At 41.6% G+C, this 21,616-nt stretch overlaps 1 protein-coding gene across 5 annotated transcripts in view; it reads right to left on the bottom strand.

The window, feature by feature from the left end:
• Positions 1–21,616, bottom strand: part of FARP1 (FERM, ARH/RhoGEF and pleckstrin domain protein 1) — a 217,393-nt gene that overhangs the window by 182,202 nt on the left and 13,575 nt on the right. The gene's annotated exons all lie outside the window — the stretch shown is intronic.

The raw sequence follows: 21,616 nt of genomic DNA, 5'->3' as shown, positions 1-21,616 counted from the left end.
ACTAGCAGCTGTCCCAGATTCCAAGTCCTCTGCCAGATGTCAGCAAAGAGCAGTCCCATCCCACACAAATTTGATGTACGCTATCTTTCTTCCTCAAACACATACCTGTCAGTAGATCTATCAGCAAGTGCAGTAATGGATTTTTGCATGCTTTTGCAATTGCCTCTGTGAAAATCTTCATCCTTTAAGCATAAGTACAGATTGTTCTGTGAATCAAACCAGTCTAAAAATATTTCTTTTTAACCCACAAAATTAAAATTATTTTCAATGACTGTCAGTGGTATTAAACAAGACCGTAAACATACTCATTCACTGTGTGTTATGTTTTCTGGACAACCTTGCATTAGAAACTTATTGCAGGTAAGGAACATTTCTTTTTCTTCCTTGCATCTTACACAAGCAAGCCAAGCTATCACATACATGTAAGTGAGCAATTAAATGAAGCCTTCGTGTGCTTACCCTCTCAAAGGAACCCCTCAGAGACCTCTTCATACAAGTTACTCTTGGCACTGGCTGTGACCAATTCCCAATCTCTAGGGACTTGTCTTCACTTGTACGCTTGCACCATGATCAACGCTACTTACAGGAATACCCTCTTCAAACCAACACAGCCAATTTTAAAGTTTCTTCTTCAAGTTTTAAGTCAGCCAGCTTGAAGGTACTGTACAAACAGGTAATTCTGGCTATTCCTGGAAGGAAAATTAGTGTCTCATCTGCTAAGCCAAAGGGACGATTAGTTCCAATTACTCTATTAGTGACTCCCCCCTAAGAACTTTGTTTTCCCTTCAGACTCCCTTGCAGTGTGAGCAAAATAGGGAGCTCTTGGAGCCATGAATCCCTTAATAGTCCAGAGGGAGATATTTCTATACAAACGCTTTGCTGTTAGACACTTAAAAGTTGAATTAAATATTGCCCAGTTGATTTGCATTTATTGTATCACCATTTAACTACTGGGTATTTGTTTATAACTCACTTGCACATGAAATTTAACACAGTGTTTTGATTTGAAAATACTTTCCTGCCACTTTCACAATTGAACAGACTATATATTTTCTACAAAATTTCTGCTTTACCTTGGGGCAGAAGGTGGATATTTCTTCTTTTCTGTGAAACTCACAACCTGCTGAGATGTTTCTCAACCTGTTGTCAAACTGCCTGCATAAGAAATGATGCTTAGGAAGAAGTTGTAAGCTACTAGTATCACATTCTTATATTCGATTTCATTGCCACCGCTTCCATTTTGCATAACCTGTTTTTGCCAATTCTGTCACAAAGACCTTTGAAAAAGTAAAACTCAACATGGTCGCACAAGTGAAAAAAAAATTGCATTTAAAAGAAAAAAATCCACAGGGAAAAATCAATCAGTAGTGAGTGCACGAAATACATGAAGTCATCCAGCTTCCTCTACTGAGTCACCAGTCCTTTACTGATGATATAATGTGTTGTAGAAGTGACAAAGTACATGTTATAATTTTACAAAGACCTAAAGCATTTCAAAGTTGAGATACAAAAGCATAGCCCAATGGGGCACAAAGCTATTTCACATTATGGACAGCAAGACTGTGGAAGCTTTACAGCCACATGGCAAATGCTAGGAACATATAAGGAGAGTTTAGAAAAACCTCTCACTTGCATTTCCAGCCAGCACAGAGTTTCTCGATCAAACAGGTCATCACCTGAGCCCACAGTTTGTCATTGGAAAACACAAGCAAGTGGGTAAGAACTTAAAGCGGTTTAGTGGTTCAATAGCAGTACAAATCACTGAAGTACAATCCTGAAGCCATTAAAAGCACTTTCCAAAACCCTTTCATGCCATCCCTCTGCATAAATAAAGCTGTTGCACCAGCTGGAGTGCTCTGGGCTCATTCACCCATACAACACCTCATGTGAAAGCCAAGCGGAATGTGCTTATAGTAGAAGAAAGTAATCTGATTTACTTCCAGATTTAACAGAATTCTGAATGGGATCCAGCAACTCATACCCAAGCCTCAAGCATAGCACAGACATTTTCCATGAAATAAAAACATGTCAAAAGAATAAATAACACATTACATTAATACTACTGTTCAGCAGTTGGGGGAAAATCTGACACAGTCCTGCTTTTGGAAAATAAAACAGCTCAGGAGAAACACTATTTCTCTGAACCAAGTATGAGCATATAGGAGAGGTATTCATACTGCCTAAATGCAAACTGGCTCCTCATGAGAGCTCTCAAGCACCAGAGCCTAATTAAGGTGCTCAGTGGACTTTTGGAGGAGAGGCCTTCTCCTCTCCTTGAGCATGCAGACCCCTAGCAGAAGGCCAAAATGCGGCAGTCAGCATGCCAAGACCCCATTCTTTCTTTTGAGAGAGATCAGTTATGATTACTGTGTTATGGTATGTTGCACAAGTACGGAACAGAAGCTGGTGAGGTTGCCACCACCCACACTGCACTGCATGGAAGGGGTGGCCAGTGGCTTGAAACCACAGAGGACAATGACAACAGTGTTCAGCATTATGCAGCCGGGGAAGATGCCTACCTAAACATGTTAAAGTGAAGCCAGAATGGCCTTGACTAGTTTTCTTTTGGCCAAAGCTTGTGATCGGACTGCCACAAAATTATTACATAGGTCTTTCACCAGGAAAAACGTATTTATGGTCACAGCTGTATGCTCAGTATAATATCTACTATAAAGCCAGAAAAACATCCTGCAGGCTTTAAATACTTAAGCATCTGTTCCCCAAAAAAAACCACAATTTCTTTCTAAGTTTGTAAAACTACTTGGTGTAACTGGATGTACAATTTTTTTTTTTTTTTAATTTAGTCTTTCAACAGAAGCCTTTATTACACTTGACCAAGGACATACCACAGTGGGCAATGACACAGCTCCCTGTCAAAAATGCTCACACCATCAAGAAAAAGATAAAAATGCTTCATGTATTGCTGTTGAGAAAACAATTTAATAGATTCACTGTTCAACATCTCTGTTGGTGACATGGACAGTGGGATTGGATGCACTCTCAGCAAGTTTGCCAACAACACCAAGCTGTGACGCAGTTGACAGGCTGGAGGGAAGGGATGCTATCCAGAGGGACCTTGGTATATTTGGGAGGCGTGGGCCAATGCCAGCCTCAGGAAGGTCAACAAGGCCGAGGGCAAGGTCCTGGGTCGGGGCAATCCCAGGCACAGTTACCGGCTGGGTGGAGAAGAGATTTAGAGCAGTCCTGTGGAGAAGGATTTGGGGGTGTTGTTGAGAAGCTCAACATGACCTAGCAATGTGTACTTGCAGCCCTACAAGGGCAACAGGGATAGGAAAGAGTAATGGCTTTAAACTGAGAGGGTAGGTTTAGATTAGATGGTAGGAAGAGATTCTTTACTGTGAGGGTGATGAGACACTGGACCAGGTTGCCCAGAGAAGCTGTGGCTGCCCCATCCCTGGCAGTGTTCAAGGCCAGGTTGGACAGGGCTTTGAACAACCTGGTCTAGAGGAAGGTGTCCCTGCCTGTGTCAGGGGGGTTGGAACTGGATGATCTTGAAGGTCCCTTCCAACCCAAACCATTTTATAATTTGCATTCTGGTGGATTATTACAATAGGTCATGAGGCGTGACTGTGTAGTATCTGGATTCAAGTATCCTATAGTGTTTTAAAATAATGTCTTTATTCTTCCTTCAAAAAAAGTATTTTAAAAATTATAGCAAAACTTCCAAATTTGCTCAGGTTTCTACCCCATTTCTCTCGGTGCGAACACTTGAACCTGTAAAAGATCCATGGAGAAAGTCTACCTGTGCTGACTAGCATGGTCTAAATACTGTCTGCCCCTGTTTGTCTGACAACAGCTCTCCTGATTTTCCAAGATACTTTTCTGTCTTTAGATAATTGATAACACTGCCTTTATTCTGTGAACAGCTATCAGAGATACTGTGAGACAGAGATACAAATATACTGCTGCCACAAGTAAGTCCTCATTTTATGTCTGGCTAAATGGAAGTATTATATATGCTGTGTAAAGACAGACTGGGCTTGGTTTTCATATAAGAGAGATTTAGACCAAAAAGCTCTACAAGCTGCTGTTGTACCTGCAAAATAAGCTGCTTTCCACACTGTAACTTACCTCACAACAAAAACCGGCATAAGTTACTCCAAAGCACAGCAGCAGTGTAAGCTTTAGAAGCTGAACCTAGAGAAGGGCTTGTCTGCTTAACCACCCCATTGTCCCTTTATCAACAAACTTGTTTCAGTGCAGATTAGATCCCTGTAGCTTTTGTTACATTTCAAAACTAATTACTCACCTGCCTAGAAATATGAAAAAGCATTATCTGTGGAATCTGTACTTTTTGCTACTAAAGGGGATGGTGGAAAACATCCGTTCTCTTGTTCTGCTGTCTTTCTTGCAGTGGTTGCAAGGAGAGAAAGCAGAAATACTGCCAAATGGGCTAACTGGTCTGCACTGACCTCCTCAAAATATCATCAGAAGTAACACTCAAAACAGCCTTTACAATCCCAGCAGATGGAGAGGCTCAAGACTCAGTTCTTTTTGTAAAATTAAGATGTCAAGACATACAAGTTGCTAGTGCAAAATCAAGCAGAAAGAGGGAGACGGTAAATAATACATTTCAAATCATTCAAAGTGATCACTGAAAGGTTTTGAAGAGTCCTTTCACTAAATACAAGCCTCCCAGTAAAGCAGCACGGCACGGTGCACTGCTGTACCAGGCAAAAAGCGAGACTGGGTATTGGATTGCTCTTCCTTCCCTTGGAGAACATCCTATACTCCTCATATTCCTTTCTTGGCTCCGGAGTCTTAAGTATCTTTAGAACATGCTGAATACGGAAAGCAGCTTATGTACCCACATGCAGTAGTAGTACACAGCATACCCATGGCAGGCAATGACCTCTGAAGAGTAAATAACTAGTATTACCCTGGAGTTTTTCCTTGCTGGGCATGCTCAAACGTTGCACACTTTACCAATGGCAACCCAACATCTCCCCACAGAGGGGGAAAACACAGGCCAGCCTGGGAACAGAGGAGCCCAAGATGCCTTTCATTTCCATGGCTGCCCAAACTGGAGCAGTTCCAGGCCCTGGAGAGGAGGGAGCCCATCTTTCCTGCGCTGGCATGGTAGGGCAGCAAGGTAGTGGAAGGCATGCATCTGGAGCACAGCAGGGATGAGCGCCAGACCCTAGGGAGGCAAAGGAGCAGACTGGAACAAGGGCCCGAAACAGGGGAAGAAGAGAGTGAAATGGGCAGGGAAGCAAGCCAAGGATCCTGAGGCAGTACAGAAAACAAGGCAGGAAAAGGCAAAAGACAACTGCGTGCAAGAGAGAAACTGGACAAGGATGATAATGGGGGGCTGGGACAGGCAAGGGATCTGGTCTCTGACAAGGAGTCTGGAAGGGAGAAGAAATTGCAAGTGAAAGATAAGAGAATACGAAGCCAAGAACTGGAGACAGGCCCCCAAAGTGCAGAAGGATTGTCAGGAAGAGCAAGACAAATGAGACAGAAAAAAAAAGCTGCCTCTCACAGAGGACTAAGTCCACTTTTTTCCAGTGGTAGGACCTGAAGACAACAGTCGTGTCCCACGTGTATGCACCAGCTCAGGGGCTTCCCCCTCTCTCACCATGGACAACCACACAGAGGAGCACAATGGTTTGCTCCCATTCACATCTCACCCCAGTAACAGAACTCTCCAGCAAAGGATGTAAACTTCACAATGGCTCTGGTAGCATTCATTGTCAAAGAGAATGGATTCTCGTTTTTTCTCTAAATAAAAAGGAAAATTGCACACCTTATAGGAAGAGATAAGAATCAGAAATTGTTTCTGTTTAAGCATGCCATCAAAACACAAGTTACCCTTTCCTGTTCTTGCACATCATAACCTTCACTGACTTACCTCCTTGGCCCTGCCAAAGGCCACTCTTGTCTCTCACTGCTCAGGGGAGCACAGGCAGTTACTGGGAAGGCACTCAGGATTTATTTTTCCCACCCTGTTCTATCCTTAAGACTTATTAACTACTTGTACTCTGTTGTTAAGACAGAAGTAACAACCATCTTTCTGTATAGCAGGCTGATATTCTCTTAAAAAGTACTTACTCCAACTTCATAATACTCTTGTGAGAGGAGGAGGCATCACATTACCCTGACTTCCTATATGGGGAATTACAGACAGAAACCCCAGGTCTTCAAGACACACAGATACTGACTCCACTGGGAATTTGGAGTCTAAATACCTTTATTGATCTAGGTCATACAGACTGAAATCCAAAGCAATCCCACTGATTCTGTATTCCCAGAATGAGACTCCTAGGGCTAAATTGTTCTTTGAGTATTTCACATCCCGCAGCTTTCCTCACACATGATTACAGATCCTTTTACTACAGGCTGCAGCCAGGAGCATGAGGCTATCTGAACATTAGCTCATGGATCTCAAGATTATCAAGAGTTTAACCATTTTATAGGTGTTTAAGTCACTTCCTAACAATGAAGGAAACTCCATAAAAAATTGAATGCAGTTCCTTAGGAGCAGGAGACCACCATCTCTCTTCAGCCACACTCCTCTTTCAATATCTGCAAAGGGCAAGGAATGACACCTTTCTCACAGACAGGATAATACACAACAGTGTGTTGCTGTAGAAGAGTTGTCATACCAAACAAACAAGATAAGAGATTGAGAGACAGAAAAAAATGCAACTAATTAAAGATTGTGTCACAAAGAGGAAGAATTACACCTTTTCACTATGGACTGTCTGCTTTGTGACATTGATCATGTTCTTTAAATAGCATCTAATTTATAATGATATTTGAAGAATTAAGATGCATTGACTTCTTCAGTGAACTTTAAAGAAAGCAAATAACATGACTGGCACTACCTCAAGAGTCCAGAAAACAGTATTCTTAATTTTTGTAACTCCTGAATTCGAATACTTCAATTCCTACAAGGTCTGCAAGTGAAGCATCTGTCTTCAAATAACACCTCATTATCCAGACAAAACAAATGGCATAGCATTTGATGCTTTTGGCATTGCTTTCACCTCGCCCCCAATTTCTCTACTCCTCCAGATGCACTGAGGAACCCAGGAGCTCTTCCATATACGCAACCCCCTATCTTTGCTTCTATCCATCCGCCACTCCCAGATACACACATACACCCATCTCTGCATCTTCTTATGGAGGAGGTGAGCACTCATTCAAAGCTCTGGGTATATTTCAAGAGCATTCCCATGTGGAGCACACTGGTGCGCAGAGCAAGGAAGTGGCTGGAAGGGCTGGAGAGAATAAAAATGGATGCAAAATGACAGCATTTTGAAACACAAGCATTGAATAGATGAGAGGGGAAAGAGATGTCAACTACTGCGCATTGATGTAAAAATCAACCTGCATAATATTATGCAAATTTGTGCATAGAATATTTCCAGGGGTTTAAATCATTACATCAGAAGGAAAGTCCACTTCAAGAAACATTTGCCAGGTATGGAAAGAAATAAATGAAAAGAAAAATGCTGGTCCCCTCTAGCATCAGACAGGATTATATCATCATAGGGTCACTAACATGGCCAGGCTCTGCAGCCTGGGCTGGCCTGCATGAAGCAGACCGTGATTCTCCTGAGGGAACACGCGACTGAACACAGATGGCAGTCATCCTCTCGTCCTTGGGGGACCCTAGGAACTCCTTCAGCTTCCATATGGATTGGGAAATTGAAAAAAATCACTAACTGTGAAAACACTGTATTGCTACCCCTTATAGTCAGGAAGCCCTGTATTTTGTGGAAATCCCAGCATGTGTCCTTGAAAAGGATAGCAAATTCACCTCTGCTCCAAGAGGAACAGAATGGTTCTTCAGAACCACAAGAAAACAGCCAGTCCAACCCACCCATGCCCTTGACCCAAATACTCTGCCCTATACGGGTGGATGAAGAGGCCATGGCAGGTCCCAGCCTCTGTGGAAGGCTGAGAAAGCATGTTTCCCTCACTTGTACTTGAAGCATGCTTTTTTCCTGCTCAAAACCAGGCATATAAATACTGCAGAGTATCACACACAGAAGAAAGCGTAGGCACATGTTGCAGCAACTGAATGCAATGCAGCACGCAAGCAACAGAAAAGACTTCATAGCAAAACATCAAAAATTCAACTGCTAAGCTTTATCTGACCCTTCTACCCCTACATATACACACACTCCTGAATAAGGTTTAATCTCTCCTGAATAGCAGTCCTCCCTTAAGTTGTCCTACCCACAGTCCCTATCTACCCCATCCTATACCATCTTCTTCCTAAATAAATGAATTTTATCCACATGGTGTATGGGAACAGAAGCCATAATGCTGATCAGTGCAGAAGTATGGGGAAATTAGAAAGTATCTACAACCAGTAAACAAGCCAAAAAAAAGTGAAGGAAATAGCAATACTCTGCAGCCATTCACAAATGTATCTGCACCCTGTCATCACATCAGCCCTTCTCCATTTACTCCCCACAGGGCAAGATTAGGGCACCCTGACTACAAAAGCAGCAGCAGGAAGAAAGAAAAGACAGGGTCCCAGAAGCAGCACATACAAATCAAGAACCTTACCGCAGCTTCTCTGGGGCACTCAGAGCCTTGGCCATGAAAAATGGACCTTATTTGACATACAATCTGCTAGCAGACCACACAGATTTTCCCTCCTTTCCAATTTAACCCAGAATGCTTTCCCTTTGCTGCAGAACCTGTCACTAAAACATACCTGTTGATAAGTCAACTGTCGGGCTATTTACTTGCTTTACAACATAAATAGGCACAGGTCGAGCTTCAGGAGTTTCACACTGAATGCAGGCCCAGTAACACAGTATCTCCTGCTTTTTTTAGTTTTTGGACCATCAATTCAACAGGAAGCAATGCAGGAAATCCAAGGCATTGGTGTGATTCCAATCCATGCCCTTCCTGTCTGGGGAGAGAGATCTAAAAGCATCCGGAACTCCTGCTAACAGAAACAGTCAACACCTCTGTGGAAGGCAAGGAGGGGGGGAAATTCAACTACCCAACCCAAAGCTAAACATAGTTTAGCAGGTACATATCAGAAGAGATGATATTAACTGCCAAGCAGTGTTCCACCTCCATTTTTCTGACATACACAGACAAACAACACTGCAAATGGCAGGTTGCAAAGCCATGCCCAAGCAAGCTTTAAGCCAGCCAGCCAAGGCTGTGTGTAAGCTGCCATGCTGTCTCAGTGAGGATACTGAGAAGAGGAAGTAGTGGTCACCCGCGGCTTCCACTAGCTCCTTGCTGCTGCAGCCCAGGTGCTGTTGTACACAAAGCAGTAGTTTAAAACTCGTCCTGCTAGTTACAACCACAATCCTTATCCTGCTTGCATCATCCTAGTTGTGGTGTTGCAGGACACACAGTAAAGCAGCCAGTCTAACTCAGGAAGAGAAGCCTGCTCAGGCAGCAGCGCAGGCTGCTAAAGGCACATCATTATGTACTCTACAAATTCCCACTGCCAAGCACAAGGCACTGTCAAGGGTTTTATTTTCCAAGGCATCCCCAGGATGTTCCCAGCTTGGACTATTGCACCGGTTTGTAATAAGGTACAGTAGCAGAACAGCACTACTGAAGTTGAAGGAAGAGACAGGAGCAAGAGGTAACAGCATTGACACACAAGCAGGGAAGTCACTCCCCAGTGTATTAGATACTACAATGAACTTTCAAACAAAACATCAACTAAATTTGCTTGACCTGTCAGTCAGTAAATCCGTAACAACAAAAACATACAAACAGAAAAGGAAATTCCAATTAGTTAAGAGAGCTGGGGGAGGGAGAGAAGGGAAAAGAATATTCTTTCCTGTATCTATTTTTAGGCTATGTAAGGCTGTCTGAAACCATGGCAATGAACCTGCTATAAATCCCCTCACCATCTCGATTTTTTGTTTCCTTATAGACAAGGATAAATGAGTGCGTACTGTGGATTAAATGGCCTGAACCAGAAACGAATCAACTAGCAGGCTACTGGAAATGCATGTCAGTTATGAAAACTACTGTTTGAGAGAGGCAGCAGCAGCCAATTAGAGATCAACCATTCAACAATCTCATACCTAGTAAGAAACCATTCACAGCCCTAATCATAGAATCACAGAATGGTTTGGGTGGGAAGGGACCTTAGAATCATAAGGATCGTTCAGTTCCAACCCCCCTGCCATGGGGGGGACACCTTCCACTAGACCAGGTTGCTCAAAGCCCCATCCAACCTGACCTTGAACACTGCCAGAGATGGGGGAGCAACAATTTCTCTGGGCAACTTGTGCCGGTGCCTCACCAGCCTCACAATAAAGAAATTCTTCCCAATATCAATTTCTAAATTTACCCCCTTTCAGATTAAAGTCATTCCCCCTTGTCCTATCAGTACTTGCTCTTGTATAAAGAATCCCTCTCCAGCTTTCTTATAGGCACCCTTACAAACGAATTATTAGCCCCTGATAATAAACAGCACGGAAGTGGGGTCAGCCTCCAGACTGCATCTTTCCCCCAACCACCATCATCTTCAGGGTGTATTTTGACATCAACAGTTGCACTCTCAGTGCCCAGATTCATTGTTTGGTCTTGGCCTCCTTTCCTCCTCATCAGCAGAGCTGTTTGCCAGGTTGCTCTCTAAGCAGGCTGATGCTGGGATCCAGGCTCAAAGGAACAGGTACCAGGCACCTAAAAGCCATGATCACTTACCCAATTGCTTTGGCTAAGTGTACACAAAATTTGCAAGGAATTTGAGAGCCTTCCAACACTGAGGAACAGTTTCTGAAAAAAGAATAGTGGGCTTGCACTTACTGAAGCACAAACATTATTGCGTGAAAGAAACAAAATCATAAATGTCTGATTAAGTTTTTATACATGCTATACAGCTACACTCATATAATTACCATCAAAGAAAGAAAATATGCCAGGGTCCGCAACTCCTTCCCAAGACTGTAGGTAAAAATCTGGGTTTGTATTTAAATTGCTTTAAAAGGGAAAATACCTCCTTCACATTTATCCTACCCTATGGCTTAAATATGGGGTTATCCCATGTTATTTTATAGTGCATGAAGAATGACAGCAACCACCTGGTAAAACTGTGGCTCAAAGATATTTGATTCACCTAATTTTTTCTAATACTTCTTATTAAAAAGAAGGTAAGAGGGAGAGAAGAAAATCAGATTTGTTTATTTTTATGTACAATCCCTTGACTTGGGAAGGAACAACAAAAGAAACCGAGGGGAAAAATACTTTAGCTCTTCTGCATTTAAATAAGACTAAAATCTATCCACAGCTAAAAATTTAGAGGTTTCAATGTAAGCATCAATAATTTTAAAGAAATATTTCAGAGCTAGTAACTTAGATTAACACCTCTACATCGGCTGCTGAAATAACTCATTCTATACCCTTAAACGCTTGGAGGCATCAAATTCATCCTGGTTTTTAATCCTCTGCCATGCACTGTAGATTGCCTGCAAGTATATGCTGCTTTGGAAGACTGGAACATCCTACAAAGCTCAGCTTTGCCTTCACAACAGCTTTGTTTGGTATGTGGGGGGAGGAAGACAGAAAACATACCTATCTCAAGACAGTTAATTAGATACCCAGCTCTTTACAGATTGACATCCCAATTATATTTTGATTCTACAGGCTATAAAGTTTTTTACACTTGAATGTATCTGGAAGAAGGGGAGGGAGGAATACCTGTAAGTCTGTAAAACTGTTACTCAGCAACATCAAAAGAAAAAAAAACACCAAATGTGAAGGTGAGAATGCTGAAAACATCAGAAAAAGGCATGTTTTCTTCTCTGCACGGACCACAGAAGACAGGTAGTCTCTTTTGCTCAGCACAGTTACAGCTCACACATCACCCAGGCGGTATCAGCTTCCCAGCATTGCTAAGCAACACCACGCCACATTACCTCAAATTGATTCAAGGGAGGGAAGTTGATTCAGAAGCCATTGAAAAAGGCAGAAACTAGATACAAATGGTTGCACAAACGTCACACATACAAGCCAGGATCTGGCTTGGCCAGATCAAAAAGCAGTTAAGGAAAACTGTGGGATGGGCTCAAACACACGCACAAAACTGAACATGCAAACCGAAGAATAAAAAACAGCCACATAAAAATAGAAGAAAGGGAAAGAAAAAAGGGAAGAAAACAGCACTGCAGTCTCACCTCAGGTATTGTGAGACCAGAACAATGAACTGCATCTTTCTTTCCAGGGAGTAAAAACCAGGCAAACAGCCAGAAAGTCATTAGAGACACGGGAGCGTAAGTCTGACCCACATCAAAAACAGAACTTGAAGGCAACTGAGGATCTTTGTTACAAATATTGAAGATCAATTGCAGGAAATTGATGAAATATATGAATCATATGAATATATGAAACGGTGAATTCTGAACTGCTTCAAAATCAAAATGCACATTAACTCTTCTGAACAATAAACATACTCCCTTTCATTCTGATCCTAAATTCTATTAGTGCATTACACATTTGAAGAGTTGCATTACAATCTTGTTATGAATAAACAAAAAATGAAAAAAAATCATCTGTGCAGGTTTATTTTAATTGAAACCGAGATTTGTTCCGAGTGATAAGAACTGGAAATAAATACATTCAACTACATTTTCCATGCAAATAATAATGCAATAAAAGCCATTTTTTATATATTTTTATATATATACATACACACACACAATTAGTGCCATGGATTCTGGACCTGCTTAAGCCAACATAAACTAGGACTAAGCCAGAAAGAGGTGCTCCCCCATGGCCACATATTCCTGCCTTCCAGCAGCCTGCTTCTTTCTAGCTCCTGTTTCACATATAGGAAACACTCAGGACAGCAATATGGGAGAAGAAAGGTCTGCTCTCCTACTCAGCAGGGCAGAGAGATAATGGAGACAAACTAGCCATCACTCTCCTGAAACTCAGGAAAATACAAGGGGTGTATGGGAGCAAGAAGGCTGGCAAAAACACAGCATCATTAGATCAGACTTTAGGACCAACAGCAGGCTACCAGAATTAGATGCTACTGACCCAAGAATTTTAAAGGCACTACAACGTACAACCACAGAACTAATAACCATGCTGGCTAGCTTTCCTCTAAGACAAACAACAAATGAGGTATAAAAAGCTGAGGATGTGCTGCCAGTTTCAATAAAAGGGCTCTAGGGAACTACAGGCTTGTAGCTATAGACTCCCCCCTACACTGAGAATATTGATAGTATAAGAACACATCAGCAGATATGCAGATAAACATGAAATAGGAGCATCATCATGGCATGGCTTCTTTTACAGCAAACTTACCACGACATACACGAATAACTGCGATATGTACGATATACTGTGTGTGCTTGGATCTTTAACAAACCTTTGACAATAGCTCTCACCACAAGCTTTTAAAGAAATTGAACTGTCATGGCATAAGATGGAAGGTCCTTCTGTGAATTAACAACTGGTTCAATGGGAAGAAATTGGACAGGAATAAAAAGCTAGTTTTCACAACAGCTCTGGTTTTCCATTTGTGCTACTCAATGTATTTACTATTTATGTGGAAAATGCAGCAAGATGATAAAAGTTTTGTGGTCAATTACAGTATCAGAAGATCTGCAGATAGATTTGTCGGGTATTTATACACATACAACACAAAATAATAGCCGATATAGTGAATGCAAACACTGGAGCCACCACAGTTTAACTGAAGTGAGGAAATACTCACAGATGGCAAAGCTCAGTGCCAGTTAGGAGCACAAATGGAATGTTGGGAGTAAGCAGGTCAGGGATATGCAAGGCAACAGGGAATACCACTGTACCACTAGAAAACCTTGGTACAGCCTAGGGCACTCCAGGAGCAAATTTCAGAGAAGAACACAACAGATACAACAAGGAAAGGTTCAAAAGAGGGTGGCAACAATAGCATGTCTGGAGCAGCTTTAACCAAAGGGGAACTAAACAAGCAAGTGCTTTTAGGTCAGATGGGAAGATAAAGAAGATGACAGACATAAAACCTTGAACGGTATAGAGAAAGTAAATAGGAAACCATGTCCTGGAATAAATGAATTGGGTGATATAAAATGAATTTATCAGGCAGCTTGTTTGAAAACAAGAGGAAAAGGAGGTACTTTTTCCATACTACAGTTAATTGCAGAACCCACTGTCACAGGATGTTGTGAAGGCAAAACTTTAGAACAGATTAACACATGGTTAGATAGATGTATTTATAAAAGAAAGTCTGGCAAGGACTGTTAAACAAAGGTGCAGACACGACTTTCTTGCTCAAAGTCCTTGAACTGCAGCCTTGCAAAAGCTTTGAGGGACTGCTGTCTTTACTTTTTCCCCCCAAAGCATTACTACTCGTCATTATTAGAGGCTGGGCTAAACTAGACCTCTGGGTGGAAATACTGGTGCTAAATCCCAGGTTACAGGCCCAGGAATATCCAGCAAGACATGCAGTGCTGGGAAGCCCCATCTTTTGATGTCCACCTCCTAAAGCATTACATCCTCCACTCTCTCTGAGGGTTGCCCCAAGGCTGTGAGCAAACATTCATAAGCAGTACTTGCTGAAGCCACAATACAAAGATTTGCTTCCTCTTGGAGAGCTGCACTCGGTTAACGAAGTTCCTGTTACAAGGACACAGCTGTGCCACATGTTTCTAGACTGGATTAGGTGTGGTCAGCCTGCAATTTTGCCTGCATTAAACAATCAGATGTACCTAGTTCTGTTTTGTGACCTGGTACTAAAAACCTCATTAGAGCAGAGTTATACAAGAGCTTATGTCACCCACTTTAGGCAGCTGAACTCAATTACGGTGCTGTGCTAGTGAATTTCAAAGTCATTTGAGAAGTTGCACAGTTTCTGAAAGGCAGTTGCAAAAGGGGATGAGGAAGATGAAGGAGGCCACTTCTGCAGGGATTCAGCTTCTGATCAGCAAGGGAAAGCATACAAATAGCATTAAATCTTGTTCTGCCTTCATGTCCCTGCCCACTCATGCAGCTCTCCTCCCAAGAACCTCCTAAAATGGCTGCAGACAAACTACAAACCTGGGAGATGTCAAGAAAACAACCTCTTGATGAGATTTATGAGGCACTAGCGGATTTATGCAGCCACTCATAAGATGAGATGTATGCCCACTTGCAGAGCCCTACCACCACATTATAAATACAATCATATTTTTGTGCAGCAGCTAACCTGCTGCATTTGTCACCTGTTGTTAAACATGCTTAAAGTGCCTTAAAGGTAGCATACAAACTTTGGTTCCCTTTCATAAATTAAGTGAGCTTTCCAGTGCAAAGTGAACTTGCAATTCTCAGTACCACCCATTTTTAGGCTCAAGTACCTAGAAAATATTTAGAGGTTAGGTATGTTATTTCTGTTGGGAGAAAGCTGATAAAGCTGAAACCCAGAGAAAATCCTTCCCCTGGGAAGTAGGAATCAGTCATGTGGAAACTTCCAACTTGAAATCTCTTTCCAGATAGCAGCCAGCTCAACAAGACCTCTCTTGCCTCGTACACTCTCACTCTGCTTCCACACACCACCTCTTAAATTTTTCTATCATGTTCTGCATGCAGGCACACACAGTTCCACAGAAAAAAACAAAGCAAAGCCAACCTCCCCACACTCCCAGGGCACAAAAATCCTCCCACACATCACAAAAAAAACCCAACCAATAAACCAGTCTGTTCTAACACTGTATTGGACTCAGCTGCTATTTCAGCTGCCCCATAACTTCTACAGTGGGTGGTGGCTTTCCTGTTCTGCACAAATCACTCAAAGCCACAGAGCCTGAGATCACCTTCATCAACTGTCCAGGCTTTCAGCCACACAGTGCTGACCACACACACCTCCACATAAAAGCACAACGGGTTCCTACTGGCTCCTATGATAGGCTTGCAATGGAAGAGTTGCTCACATTTTCCTTCCTGCACCAAAGATAATACCAACAATAACTCTTAGCATGATATGAACTACATCTGAGCAGCTTGCTCAACAACAAAGCTCAGTCACTGACATGCCTTATGCTGTTGTGTGAAGAGGTCAACTCTTCCTTGAGATATTAGCACCACTTGTCAGATGGCAGCAAGTCTGTTAGTGCTTATTTTATCATGTTCTTGAGCTTACTTGTCTCAGCTCACTGATTATCCCACAAATTTCAATACTGGCACTAAGATGACTGATTCGGTGACTCGCTCCTACTTCTCCACTGTGATTTCTAAACAGCACCACTTATCTTATCAAAGGGCAACTCCATCCAGAGCATCAATATCACATAACTGCTGCCCTACCTCTTCTGATGGTGCTGTGTTCTCACAACACTCTGCCTTATCCACAGCTTCTGCACAACTGTAGAAGCATTTGGACTACAGCTCTAGTCTCATTCTTGGTACCTCAACTGTCTTCACATGCCTCTGAGTTTCCACTAATTCTGAGACAGTTTCTTAAATGAAAGCACCATCACTCTGTTTTCAAATAGACAAAATGAGGCATGTCTCCATGAATGTTTTACTGGTACTACCCTGTAATTTACCAATGCTAGATACAGATCAGAATATATGACTCCAGATCATTTAATAGCAGGTAATTTATTATTCTGGGGCCACTTTTAGCCAACCAGTCCAACTGGAGAGAGATTGGCCGTTAGAAGTCCTGATCTGTATTTCCCTATACACACCCAGAATCCAACTTTTATGGCAAGTAGAACAGATTCAGGAAAACCAGGATTTCTTAGTATGATCAGCTGTTTAGTGCAAACAGAAGATATTTGAACACTATCTTACAAAAGGAAGAGGCCAGATTTTCCCTCTCAGGACACAGGTCAGTATTACCTTGCTCCATGCTCTTATACCCTCAGAATTAATTCTTGCCCTTTTGGACTAAATATATAGTCAGAAATCAGCCTTAACCACTTCCTCTATATTACAGATCCTTTGAAGTTAATGTTAAGATATATTCGTCTGTCCAGGGTTTTTTCAGCCCCTGAAATTCCTTTCATGTTTCCAATTTCAGCAGCATACGATCCTGGTATTTTTCAAAAGAACCTTGTGAAGGAATCGAAACAATGCTGCACCAAGCTTCACAGCTCTCTGCAAGACCTCCTCACCAGCATGAAACTTCACCATAACAGTTCACATTTTGCCAGACATTCTTGGCATGTTGCTATTAATGTACTGCTGCCTGGAGGGGAGTATTTGGGAGTACTGCACCCCCTGCCCCCATCTGTTTCTATGTACAGCCTCTAGACTTTGCTCTTCTAAGCTGCTAGGTGCTCCAGACGGCTTATCTACAAGGTGTCTCTGCAACCACCCAGCCTTTCCTGTATTCAGGTTCAATTTGCAAGCTCAACTGCTGTAGCAAAGAATGTTTTCTGGGGAAATTTGCTAAAACCTTTTGGTAGCAGTAATACAACTTTCACTGTCATTAAAAGACATGATTTTTAATATGCTTTTTGTGTTGCTCAGGAATCAGTCAGAGTCAAGTAGTCAGACAATGACGCCAACCACCAGCAGTGCTCTAACTGCTCAGCACAAGCCTTTGTGTTCAGTCTCATAAGACCACTGTTAAGGAAAAAAAAAAACTTTCAGAGACTATTGTTTCACCTAAACATAAAGGTATTTAACTGCTCCCTCATTTAATCCAAATGGAAAGCTACCATCATTCCAGTTGTCTTTGGGAGGGTCTGTGACTACAAGGAATATCCCAGGAACCAATGCTACCAGTATGATTATCCCTTCTAGATCCAGCTGCAGAACAAGGAAGCACTTTAGTTTTCACGCTGTTAAAAGAGGAAAGCTGGCATATTTATGCAAAGCAGCCAATTTCTGCTATCAAGTAGTATCTAGGTAGCATCCAGCAAAACCTAAAAAAGTCTCAATAATGTAAAGTTAAGGCTTAGATGTAAACGCAACGGTAGCTGCTAGGCAAAGGGGGAGAGAAGGGGGCATGAAAAAACACTTCAAAACTCCATCACATTATCAAAGAGCATTTCTTCATCCTCCAACTTCACTAAGACTTGAAGGCAAAACAGCCTTGGACTACAAACAAAAATGGAACCTGAACCGTGGACTGAGCTCCTGCTCACTCCAACAAGGGAAGTTTAAGTATAGCCCCTTTCAATTTCTTTAAGCTTATTTGAGATTGAGTTTTCAGTCTTGCCTTCCTGAAGAAGTCTAATATTACAGGGTAATGTAGCTCTAGGTTCCAGGCATCCTCTGATCAGGCTCACAGAAAAAGATTTCCCAGTCTCTGCAAAGGAAAATAGAGTTCAGAAGCAAGACCTACTGTTGCTTATGTAAATGACATTTTTCTGTAACAGGTTTTGAAATAAACTGTCTGCTCCCTTCCTCCAAAAGCTGAGGTTGTCACAGCAAGGAGACAAGTAGAAAATAAACATGCCCACAACAGCATGCAGATTTCAGGAACTGTGCTTAGGAGGATCTGCTCATAGATTATTTCATTCCCCCCCAACATGTGAAATAGTTGGAAATTCAAGTTCACATGTGTAGGGGACAGAAATCTCATCTGAATACACAAGCAACCATGCATAAAGTGGACTGCAGGGGAAAATGAGGTGAAAACCTCTTGGAGAAAAGCCCACTGAAAGTGTATCTGAGGCTCATACATCTCGCAAGATGTTGAACTTCCTAGACTAGGACTAGTAGCAGTAGCATCGCAAGGCTTGCTTGGAAAGAACTGGTTATTTTTCTATAGCAAAGCAAAACAAAAACAACCTAAAACCAAACACACCAAAAAACCAAACCAACAAAACAAGACTTCCTATGCATCTGTCTTACACCATTTAAGACAGATGAAGCTATGCTGTAGTCTGCATCTTGGCAGTGTTCCTTTTGACTCATCTGCATGCTCTACTAAGACACGAAACTTGGCAGGATGAGGGAGGGGGGAAGATGGCATAAGACAATTTTTGAAGTATCAGAAAATGTTATGGTCCAAATGAAAGAAGGATGAAGCACATGGTTTAGGTCATTATTGGAAAGTAAACACACTAGTGAAGACAAAAACTTTACATTAAAATTACTTTTGCCATTTTCCTCTAGAAGTTAATTTCTATCAGTTGATACACCTCCAAGATTCATATGCATTTAAATGTAGTCTTGTCTTTACCCTGGTACCCGTTTTTCCATAGCCAGCAGGTTACATAATATTTACACACTTTTCTAAGTGTTATATAGTTTTGTTTGCATTTATAACTTTTACACCTTTTGGCTGAGAAATTAGCAGTGGATTTGTTTCTTTATACTAAATTGCCAATTTTAACATGGCTTTCAATAAACTGAATTTGGAAGGAACTCAAACCACTAAGATGTCTTAGAAACCTTAAAAAAGAATCAGAAAATAAATAATAATAGTAAAGCAAGAAAACCAAACAAACAAAAAACCGCACAAGCTTTACCACAAACAAGACTGCTATTTGACATAGAATGATTTATTTTACAACTGAGAGATTAAGATTTGGTGACCATAATTAATTCCTCTATTCATTAAGTCAAATTTACTGAAACACCAAGAAATTCTACTGAGTATCTAAAAAACACTAAGCCTGTGAGATACCTAATTTGCAGGATGCCTTCAGTGAGATATCTGGAGTTGTTTGTGTGATTCAAGCTTTAATGCACATAATCCAAATTTTCTCCCATCTGATTATTTTGTTCACAGATTAAAAAGGACAAAGGAACAAGAAAAAGTTTTCCCACTTTCTGAGCTCCCAGATGAGTTCTCAGTCCTGAGTTTATTCAAAAAGAAAATATTCACTGCTTCTGGTAGCCAAATTGAAAATACATAATGCAAGAGCTTTTCTGCTTCCCCCAAAAATTGAAAAGTACTTACACTTGGAAAAATGTAAAAAGCAGGGTAAAGACACTAAAATACAGATCCAAAAAATTTAAAGGGTAGCTCCCCTTCAGCTGCCTTGCATATTTTAGACTGTATACAGTAAATTATGATACAAAAGGCACACTGTTTGACCTACTTAATTTGAGAAATCACTGATACCAATTGTTTTGTTGAACTGCAAGTAGAAGGTGCAGGTAAGGCCCTCCCAGAAGGTTTAAATTTAATTTGCCAGGTTTATTTCAAACAGGAAATTAAGAAAAAAAAAAAGAAAGCAAAGCAAACCAAGATGTTTACATTATTTTTTAGCCATCCTGGTGTCAACCAGCGCATCATCCACAGCTTTGCTACTTCACAAGCTCTCTATCAAACACTGCAGCCATCTTACATTACAGATTTTAAACTTATGTTTCCAAGTTGTTTCAACACTGAAACAACGTCACTCAAAATCCTAGTGGAATACTAGCACGACTGCTGCCAGCATTCGGGATCTGAGCGCTCATTACAATTTTGAGAAAGTAGATCCAACAAGTTCAAAATTTTCTTTTCTAGGTTCTCAGTGCTTTCATGGATTCTTGTTTCAGTTCTGTCAGAACTCATACTGCCACTGCAGGGATGGCACAAGCACCTCCAGCCTACCCCAGCAGAACCTGCAGGGTTTCATGGGGCTCCAAGGAAGTGCACACAGAAACACAGCATGCAGCATCCACAAAAGCAGCGCTCTGCCTCGATTAAGCCACAGAATAATACCATAAATAAAGGTTTTGTGTTACAGGAGATTCCAAATCCATCTATGCAAAAATAGCCCAAAAGAACGTTGGAACGCTTCAGAAAGAGGGATGTTTGCCCCTTGCTTTGGAGGGAAATCTTAATGGTTTCCAAGTTTCTACATTTGGTTGCTCTGTAAGGTTACAAAAATGAAAATATGGCTCAGTTTCTCTTTTCATACCAGTAGAAGCTGAATTTGAAATTGCACATAGGTAAACACCAACCTTTCTGGCTCACTGTGCAGACAAGTATGCTCTCAGCAAGACGATTATCCAGGAATCAAGCACAGAAGCAGCAGGTGTTGGAAGATAGCCAGTCTACCTAATGAGAGGTACGGAAGCCCTTATTCCCTCCTGCCCTCCAAGAAACAGCACCTGGGATATTTCTGCCTGAAAAAAAGTGATGTTTCAACAGAAGTCACGAAAAGGCTGTACAAAGGCAATTTGTATCAACTTTTCAAGTATTTACACAACAGCAACAAAAAAGAGGTACAAGCTTTAATTGACCAGCTAAGAGTAACACTTCAGGGACAGACACAAGCCTGGAAGGTGTGCAAGCAGCCCAGCTGCACACAGCAACTCATGAGTAGAAGAAAAGGTTCATATCAGAAAGGACCTTAAGTCCTAGCTACAGTAAAATAAATAATTTTCCTAGACTTGCAATGATTTCAATAAGCTCTACTTGCGGTTAGAGATAACAGAATTCATTTTGCTCAGTACCTGTATCACAATCCCAAAAAAGCTTCCAACACACTTAACCTTTGCAGAAGGGACTACAGGGGGAGAAATATAAAAAAGTTAAAGGAAAAGGCCACATGCAACATTACATGCAGGAACCCAGCAAGCCCTAATTCACCCCTTCTCCCATTAAGATTTTCCCAGATCCCCTCTGGCATGCTTGGGAAAACCACACTACTCTCAGCCCATGCAGCAAGGTCAGCAGGAGCATCCCATGGATAAACTGTTCCTCCCCATCAGTTATCAGCTGGGTTCAAGGCCAAACCCTGCAGTTCCACCATTCACATTATTTCATGGGTTT

Source organism: Pezoporus wallicus, unplaced genomic scaffold (assembly GCF_028554395.1).
Source record: "Pezoporus wallicus isolate ANWC-B61680 ecotype Strahan unplaced genomic scaffold, APGP_CSIRO_Pwel_v1 contig_6520, whole genome shotgun sequence".
NCBI classification, from domain to species: domain Eukaryota; kingdom Metazoa; phylum Chordata; class Aves; order Psittaciformes; family Psittacidae; genus Pezoporus; species Pezoporus wallicus.
Note: the sequence above shows the minus strand (reverse complement) of the source record. Positions and strands in the feature narration are given on the sequence as shown.